The sequence below is a fragment of the Rana temporaria genome, chromosome 1 (genome assembly GCF_905171775.1).
Source record: "Rana temporaria chromosome 1, aRanTem1.1, whole genome shotgun sequence".
Lineage (NCBI taxonomy): Eukaryota > Metazoa > Chordata > Amphibia > Anura > Ranidae > Rana > Rana temporaria.
In genome coordinates this window covers 139496219-139504095 of record NC_053489.1, presented here as the reverse complement: position 1 = coordinate 139504095, position 7877 = coordinate 139496219, and the positions used below count along the sequence as shown (strand labels likewise).

Sequence of the window (7877 nt, the reverse complement as noted above, 5' to 3'; positions counted from 1 at the left end):
CTTTCGCCATACACGGTTTACTACTGCTTTAACTGAACGATTACCCCCTTTAGAACAGCGAGATGGAAGAATGTGGGAGGAGGCCATGTTGGCAGTGCAATAGTTCTCCCTCAGTGTTACTCAAACACCTCTTGAAACTACATATTCTCCTTAAAGTTAACTTCTCGCAAACCGATACACCTACGGTGGTGCCCAAAACGACACATTATCGTGAATATGAAAAGGTAAATATGGCAAAGTAGACTTCTGTGCTTCAGCTAAAAGGCTTCTATATTTGTCCACCATAAAGAAGCATCTTAGATTTCTGTATAGCAGTATGGGAATTCAAGTGGAACGCCAGGCAAACGTCTAAATACAGGTTTACCATCTTATCTGGCCATCGAGTCAAAGTGAGGCATCACTTAAACAGGGATGTGAAATTTCACTGCCAACCAAAATAATCAGTATCCCCACTGCTATAAAGAAAAATCACCCTGACTGGCAAAGTATGTGCATCACAAGAGAATGGAAAATGTTGTCCATAATGAGCAAAGTGATCGGCTTCAATGTGAACCAGTTGCTTTACATACATTAACTCAAATAAATCTGAACTAGAATTAAAATCAGTCATGCAAGTGGGGGGGGGGGGGGGGAACCCACAACTTGCGTTTTATAGCCTCCACATTAATAAGACTCTTGATAGGTATATTCTTTACCGTTTTATTTGTTATAAATTAGAACAAAAACCATTGATTGAAAAAAAAAAAAAAAAAAAAAAAACACAGCATATTTCAATGCCACCATTTAAAGATAGGTCAGTGTACAGTTTGTCCATCAACTTTGTTGTGGCAGACAGGAGTGTTGTATAGCCCACGGATGTCAAGGCAATCTTGTCACAAGCAGATGGCTTCAGAATCCTGCAGGAAAAAAAAAAAAAGTGTGATTTAAGAACAGTACTCACTAGTGCAATTAAAAGCTTGCAACACCATACACTTCAGTGTGAAAGAGGGACTGACAACTATAGATGCCCCACAGCAAGTCTATGGGTTACCACCCAGGCTCTGCAGCAATCTCCTTCACAAAAGCCAGCCACTAGACAGATAGCATCTACTGGTGTGCGACTGGTCCACCCTTAGGAAAGGTAGGAATATTAATGTCAGGTACTTCACATATATTGCATAGACCTCTTCCCTTTCCCAGGGTAGTTCAAATAGGCTTAGAATGGGGCAGGAGCAGGTTTAGGTAAAAGTTGCAGGCATTCAAGTGGTTCTAAAAATGCAGGTTTTTACTTTAATGGAAAAAAATATGCAAGCAGGGGACAGGGCCAAATCTCACTGTGTCAATAGAGACAGTGAGGCTCAGGAGCAAGCCTGTGTGTGCGCGCCTCTGTAGCAAGTGGCTTACTATGGGGGCACTCAGCAGGGGGAACCAGGAATGCAGGTGTGGGACCTAAAGGGGTATGGGCCAAACCATTACAGAGCGGGCAAATATGACATGTTGGTTATATTTAAGAAATAAATGTTTAGAATAACTTTAAATGAGGAAAAACAGCAGAACTTTTAAAATGAATTACCTGTCCATTTTAATATATTGAATTTGCCAATTCCGTATTCTACAGTCCATTGTAGTGACATTATCCAGACAATTTGTCATTGTGCTGTGGCATCTAGGGCCTCTTCGTTATGCACCCTGTATAATAAAAGGCACGTATACATGATTATCACAGCAATGAGTACCATTAATGTTTACACATTTTTACCATTTACTTTCATGCAGCATGGCAGAAACCTGGCACAGATGCATTAAAACTTTATTCCAGCACAGCCATACAACCAAGTGCCAAGTATCACAAGGTGTAGCAGGCTATGGTGGGTTTTATGTTTGCCTTTTCTGACACCTCATTTACTACTTGCAAAGTAAATGTGCAACACAAAGGCAAAAGAACTAAAGTTATGCAAAATTTATGGGACACAATTTTATGTCACAAAACATTACTGAGGATCAGTGGTTGGCACTACTGCCTTGCAGGACTGGGGTCACTAATAAGTTCCAGGAAGGGTATCTGCATTTTATGTGTTTGTTGGATTCCTCACATCTCAAAGACATATGGGTTGGTTCATTGGCCCTACTATGTGCAGGCATGTATGCAAGAAAGATGGTGACCCTAAATTCTAAGCTCCTTGAGACAGGGACTGATGTGAATGTACAACACAAAAAACGGGGTTACTTACCGGTAACATCCCTTTTCCTGGAGTCTTTCAGGACAGGTACTGTAGAGAGACACAGGCTCCTCCCCTCACAGGAAACACCGCCTTCCAATTAAGAATTTAAGCCTCATCCTCCCTCAGCTCCTCAGTTTTTTCCAGAGTACCTCCGGCCAGCTGGGGAGACACAAGAACACGTCATAAAAGTATAAAATTACATCTTACCTGACGGCCTCGTCTGATGAGTTTCCATAATATCCCCTACAACAAAAGAGGGTGGGTACCAGTGCTGTCCTGAAAGACTCCAGGAAAAGGGATGTTACCGGTAAGTAACCCCGTTTTTCCCTGTTCGTCTTTCAGGACAGGTACTGTAGAGAGGATAAGCGAGCACCTTACCCTAGGGTGGGACAACTGCTTGCAGTACTTTGCGTCCAAAAGCCTGGTCTTTGGTTGAAAGTAGGTCCAGTCTGTAATGTTTTACAAACGTTGAGAAACTAGACCATGTTGCAGCCTTGCAGATCTGCTCCGGGGAAGCACCAGCACACTCTGCTTGGGAAGTTGCTACTGCCCTGGTGGAATGAGCCTTGATACCCTGTGGAGGCTCTACTCCCCTAGAAGAATAGGCTAGAACGATGGCTGCCCTTAACCACCTGGCTATCGTGCGTCTAGAAGCCCTAGACCCTTTCTTGGACCCAGAAAACAAAACAAATAGTGAATCAGCTTTCCTGAACTGACTTGTGTAATCCAAGTATTGTAGGACACACCTCCTAACGTCTAGGTTGTGAAACTTGTGTTCCTGTTCCCTCACAGGATTTGAACAAAAAGAAGGCAATGTTATTTCTTGACTTCTGTGAAACTTAGAAGCTACCTTTGGTAGAAAAGCCGGATCTGTCTTAAAAATGATGCGATCCGGAAAAACTTGAAAAAAGGGGACCCTAATAGATAGGGCCTCGAGTTCGCTCACTCTCCTGGCAGTAGTGATCGCTACTAAAAATACTGTTTTGAGAGTGATCACTTTTAAACTACATTTGTCTAAAGGCTCAAATGGTTCTACTGTAAAGGCTTGAAGAACCAATGAGAGATCCCAAACTGGGAAGTTGGAGGTTTTAACAGGTCTCCGTCTACTCAAAGCCTTAAAAAATCTAGAGACCCAAGGGTCAAATGCTAGTTGTTTTTCAAAAAATACACTTAGCGCTGACACCTGACCCTTCAGCGTGCTAGTTGCCAACCCTTTATCAGCTCCAGCTTGAAGAAATTCTAAAACAGCCACAGAGCTGTTGACACTGAATGAGCTTTCTGCACACCAGATGTTAAACCGTTTCCACACTTTTTGGTAAATGGCTTGCGTCTCCTTCTTTCTACAGCTTAGGAGTGTTTCAACCAAGCGTTCTGAAAACCCTTTGCCCCTCAGCAGCTCTTCCTCAGAAGCCAGGCTGCCAGGTTCCATCTCTCTACCTGCGGGCAGCAGATTGGACCCTGCAAAAGGAGATCCTCCCGAATTGGTAGAATCCAAGGAGATTCTATCGATAGATTTTTTAGGATAGAGAACCATGGTCTCCTGGGCCAATGAGGTGCGATGAGAATGAGTGTTGTGTTCTCCCCCTGCAGTTTCCTCAGGACTGCTGGTATTAGAACCGGAGGGGGGAAAGCATAACACCTGGAGAACTTCCAGGTTTGGGCCAGAGCGTCCACCGCCAGAGCTCCATCCCATCTGTTTAGGGAAAAAAAGAGCCGAGTTTTGGCATTTTCTCTTGAGGCGAATAAATCCACCTCCGGAAGACCCCATCTTTGAGTGATCGCTCTGAAAACTTCCTGATTCAGAACCCAATCGCCCTCCCTCAGTTTCTTCCTGCTGAGGAAGTCTGCGACCTGATTTAATTCTCCCTTCAGATGTATGGCTGAGAGGGACAAGACATTGGCCTCCGCCCATATGAGAATAGATTTTGTCAGATCCCATAAGGACTTGCTCCTGGTGCCCCCCTGCTTGTTGACATAAGCTACTGCCGAGGAGTTGTCTGTCCTGATTCGAACATGCTGTCCCTGCAGCTCCTTCTGAAAGGCTTTGAGGGCTAACTCTATCGCTTTTAGTTCTCTCCAATTCGAAGATTTTTGCGAGTCCTCTTTTGCCCAGCGACCCTGTGTCAGAAGGGAGTCCAGGTGTGCTCCCCAACCGGAGCCACTGGCATCTGTTGTCACTGTTCTGGAAATCGGGGAGATCCAATCCAGGCCCTGTAAAAGGTTCGCCCCCTTCCTCCACCACCAAAGGGACCTCTTGATGTGAACCGGTATGGATATCAGGGAATCCAAGGATTCCGGTTTGTGGTCCCAAATGTTCAGTATGAACAGTTGTAGAGGTCGGAAATGCAGACCCGCCCACTGCACTGCAGGAAGACAAGATGTTAATAACCCCAGAGCTGACATGACTTTCCTTATCGGAAGCTGGCAACTGCTCTGAAGAAGTGATATTACGTTGTCCACCTTCTGAACCTTTTCTATTGGGAGAAAAGTCATCTGTCTGGTTGAGTCCAGTACATATCCCAGAAAAGTGACTCTTTGGGAGGGTGTCAGGCTGGATTTTTCCAGATTGAGTAACCAACCTAGGTTCTCCAGAATCCCCTTTGCAACCTGGAGGTCCTGGGACAACCGTGTCGGAGAGTCTGCAAAGAATAGCAGATCGTCCAGGTAAGCTATCACCAGGATGCCCTTGAGACGTAGAAAGGCTAGTACCTCCACCATCACTTTGGTGAATATGCGGGGGGAAGAGGAGAGCCCGAAGGGGAGTGCTTTGAATTGCAGGTGAAACATCCCCTCTCTGGACCTCACGGCCAGTCTGAGAAATCTCTGATGGCATTCCGCTATTGGGATGTGTAGGTAGGCATCCTTTAAATCTATGGATGCCATGAAGCAGTTCGGAAGGAGGAGTGTCCTCACGGAATAGATGGAATCCATCCGAAACCGTTTGTACGTGACCGAGGTGTTTAGAGGTTTTAAATTCAGTATAAGCCTGAATTTCCCTGAAGGCTTGCGGACCACAAATATGTGGGAGTAGAAGCCCTTTCCTATCTCCTCCGATGGAACCCGAACTACCACCTCCTGATCCTCCAACTCCTGAAGAGAGGAGATCAGAGCCACAGATTTCTCTTTGCATTGGGGCAAATTGGTGACTAAGAGTCTGGATGGGGGGGGACTTGAGAATTCTAGTCTGTACCCTCTCCTTATGATCCCCAGCACAAATTGGTTGCTGGTGATCGTCTCCCATTGTGGGAGAAAGGCCCCCAACCTTCCTCCCACCTTGACTCCGTCATTGAGGTTTTTGGGGCTGTTCAGGAGCACGAAAAAGTGCCCCGGCACGGCCTTTCCCTTTTGGTCCCCAAAACTTTTTCTTTCCCTCAGGTTTGGGGACTTCCACCTTCTTTTGGGTCCAGAATTTTTTCTTTGTCTGTCCCCCAAATTTTTTCTTTAAGGGGAAAGCCTTCTTCTTGTCGGCTGTACGATCTAAGACAGCCTCCAAGCCTGGCCCAAATAATAAGTCTCCTGTAAGGGGGATCCCGCACAATTTAACCTTTGAGGCGCTATCCCCCTGCCATGTCTTGAGCCAGAGAGCTCTTCTTGCAGAATTAGATAGAGCTGCAGATCTGGCAGACATGCGGATTGACTCTGCTGAGGCGTCCGCTACATACCGTACGCCACTCAGTAAAGTTGGAAAAGAGGAAAGTATAGTCTCTTTTGGCGTTCCGGCCTCAATATGTGCCTTAATTTGTAAGAGCCAATGCTCTAAATTACGGGCCACCACTGTTGCTGCCATAGCTGGCTTAAGGTTCCCCTGGGAAGCATCCCAGGACTTTTTTAATAGCGAATCCATCCGCCTGTCCATGGGGTCTGAAAGGACCCCCATGTCCTCGAACGCCAAGTCCGTATGTCGGGATACCTGCGAAAAGGCGGCATCTAGTTTGGGGGATTTGTTCCATACTGAAGCCTCCTCTTCAGAAAAAGGAAACCTCCTCTTCAAAGAGTTTGAGAAGAAAGGTTTCCTCTCTGGGTCCTGCCATTCTTTTTTGATGGCATTGACCAGTACTTCATGGACTGGAAAAACCCTTTTCTTTTGTTCTCCCAAACCACTGTACATCTGGTCATGGAGTGACAGTGTCTTTTTCTCCTCAACTATCCCTAAAGTAGCGTGGATAGTTTCCAATAACTCTTCCACCTCTTCAAGGGAAAGCTTGTAGCGAGAGACCTTTGAGGACCCTGCCTCTGTCTTCTCACTATCTGACTCCTCTTGGGAGCTAGAAGCGGCACTGTCTTGCTCCTCCTCAGCATCCTCTCTGATATCCGCAGGTTTCTCTCTACTCCCAGAGGGAAGAACCTCAGGATTCGGTGGAATTACCTGTTGCGCTACAGAAGGGCTGCTTTGGGGCAATTGAAAATTAGCAAAAATATCTTTAAACGATTGAAAGGTGCCAGAAAGCTCTTTCATAGAAGCTGCTAATTCAGATGCCTGCTCTGCCTCCCTTTCTTTAACCAGCCCCTCAATACATCTCCTGCAAAGTGCTTTGTTCCAACTCTCACTAAGTGAAGATCTGCAGGAAGGACATTTCTTCCTGCTGTGGGCTGATTTTTCTGTGGATTTCTGAAAAACACAGAAGAAAGTGGAGGCTAGATTAAAAGAGAGACCAGCGCATAACACAGGTAACCACCAGGAGTGTTCTAGGACCAACCACCACCAGGGTTCCAGACACACTACACTAACAAACTCCCCGACCACCAGGAGAAGAAAACAAAAAAAAAAAAAAAAATCACCAGTGAAGCTGTACAACATGATAAGGGAACACCACCCCAGGGTTCTCCTTACCTTAGAGTGGCTGGTGCTGTCGTCATCCGGAGGTGCACGGGAAGCCTCTGCTTCCGACATCTCGCTGAGGAATGTGGTCGCGACTGCCTGCCAAAACGCCGACCCTACGGCTGAGAAGAGAGAGGCCGCACCAGCCCAGCGTCAGGCCTTTTCACACTGCAGCGTCCGGGACCAGTGACGCGTATCCGGCGGAAGTGCCCGCCCCCCCCGGAACTGACGTCACTCGTCATCCGGTCCGGCCCAGCTCCTGGCCGACTGTGAAATCTCACAGGGAGCGTGCACCCCGCCTGCAGCGCCACCCCTGTGCGTTGAGTGAATAGGCCTCCGCGGCTGAATCCACCCCAGGAATGTCCGCGGGACGCTACACGGCGATGTCCTGGGTAAGTGACTTCCCCAGTCAACCAGGACGCCATGCGTTTAAAAAATAGCCCTGAGCCCAGGGAGAACAGGTCCCCCCTCTCAGGAAAACTGGCCTCAGCTTCCCCAGCTGTCTGGCCCTTGGCCCCCAGCGGTGTCTCCCCTCCGGAGGAAACACCATAAACTGAGGAGCTGAGGGAGGATGAGGCTTAAATTCTTAATTGGAAGGCGGTGTTTCCTGTGAGGGGAGGAGCCTGTGTCTCTCTACAGTACCTGTCCTGAAAGACGAACAGGGAAATACTGTTTGTTATCCCTGCTCTATAAATATTTGTAATAAATGAAAACCACTGCCCACTTAACATACGGATCCATTTTATCTGGAAATGCCCAAGCCGCATGAGCATAGCCCTACCCTTGGCCTTATTAGGCTACCTAGGCCCTACAATATGGGGACTTGCCTTTGCCTGAACTACCAGTCAGTAGCTGCA

At 47.0% G+C, this 7877-nt stretch overlaps 1 non-coding gene across 1 annotated transcript; it reads right to left on the bottom strand.

Annotated features, from left to right (window-relative positions):
- Positions 1-1787: 1787 nt before the first annotated feature.
- Positions 1788-1917, bottom strand: LOC120925408. The gene has a single exon (XR_005746682.1). It is a non-coding gene; the product is annotated as a small nucleolar RNA SNORA13 (small nucleolar RNA).
- Positions 1918-7877: the final 5960 nt, after the last annotated feature.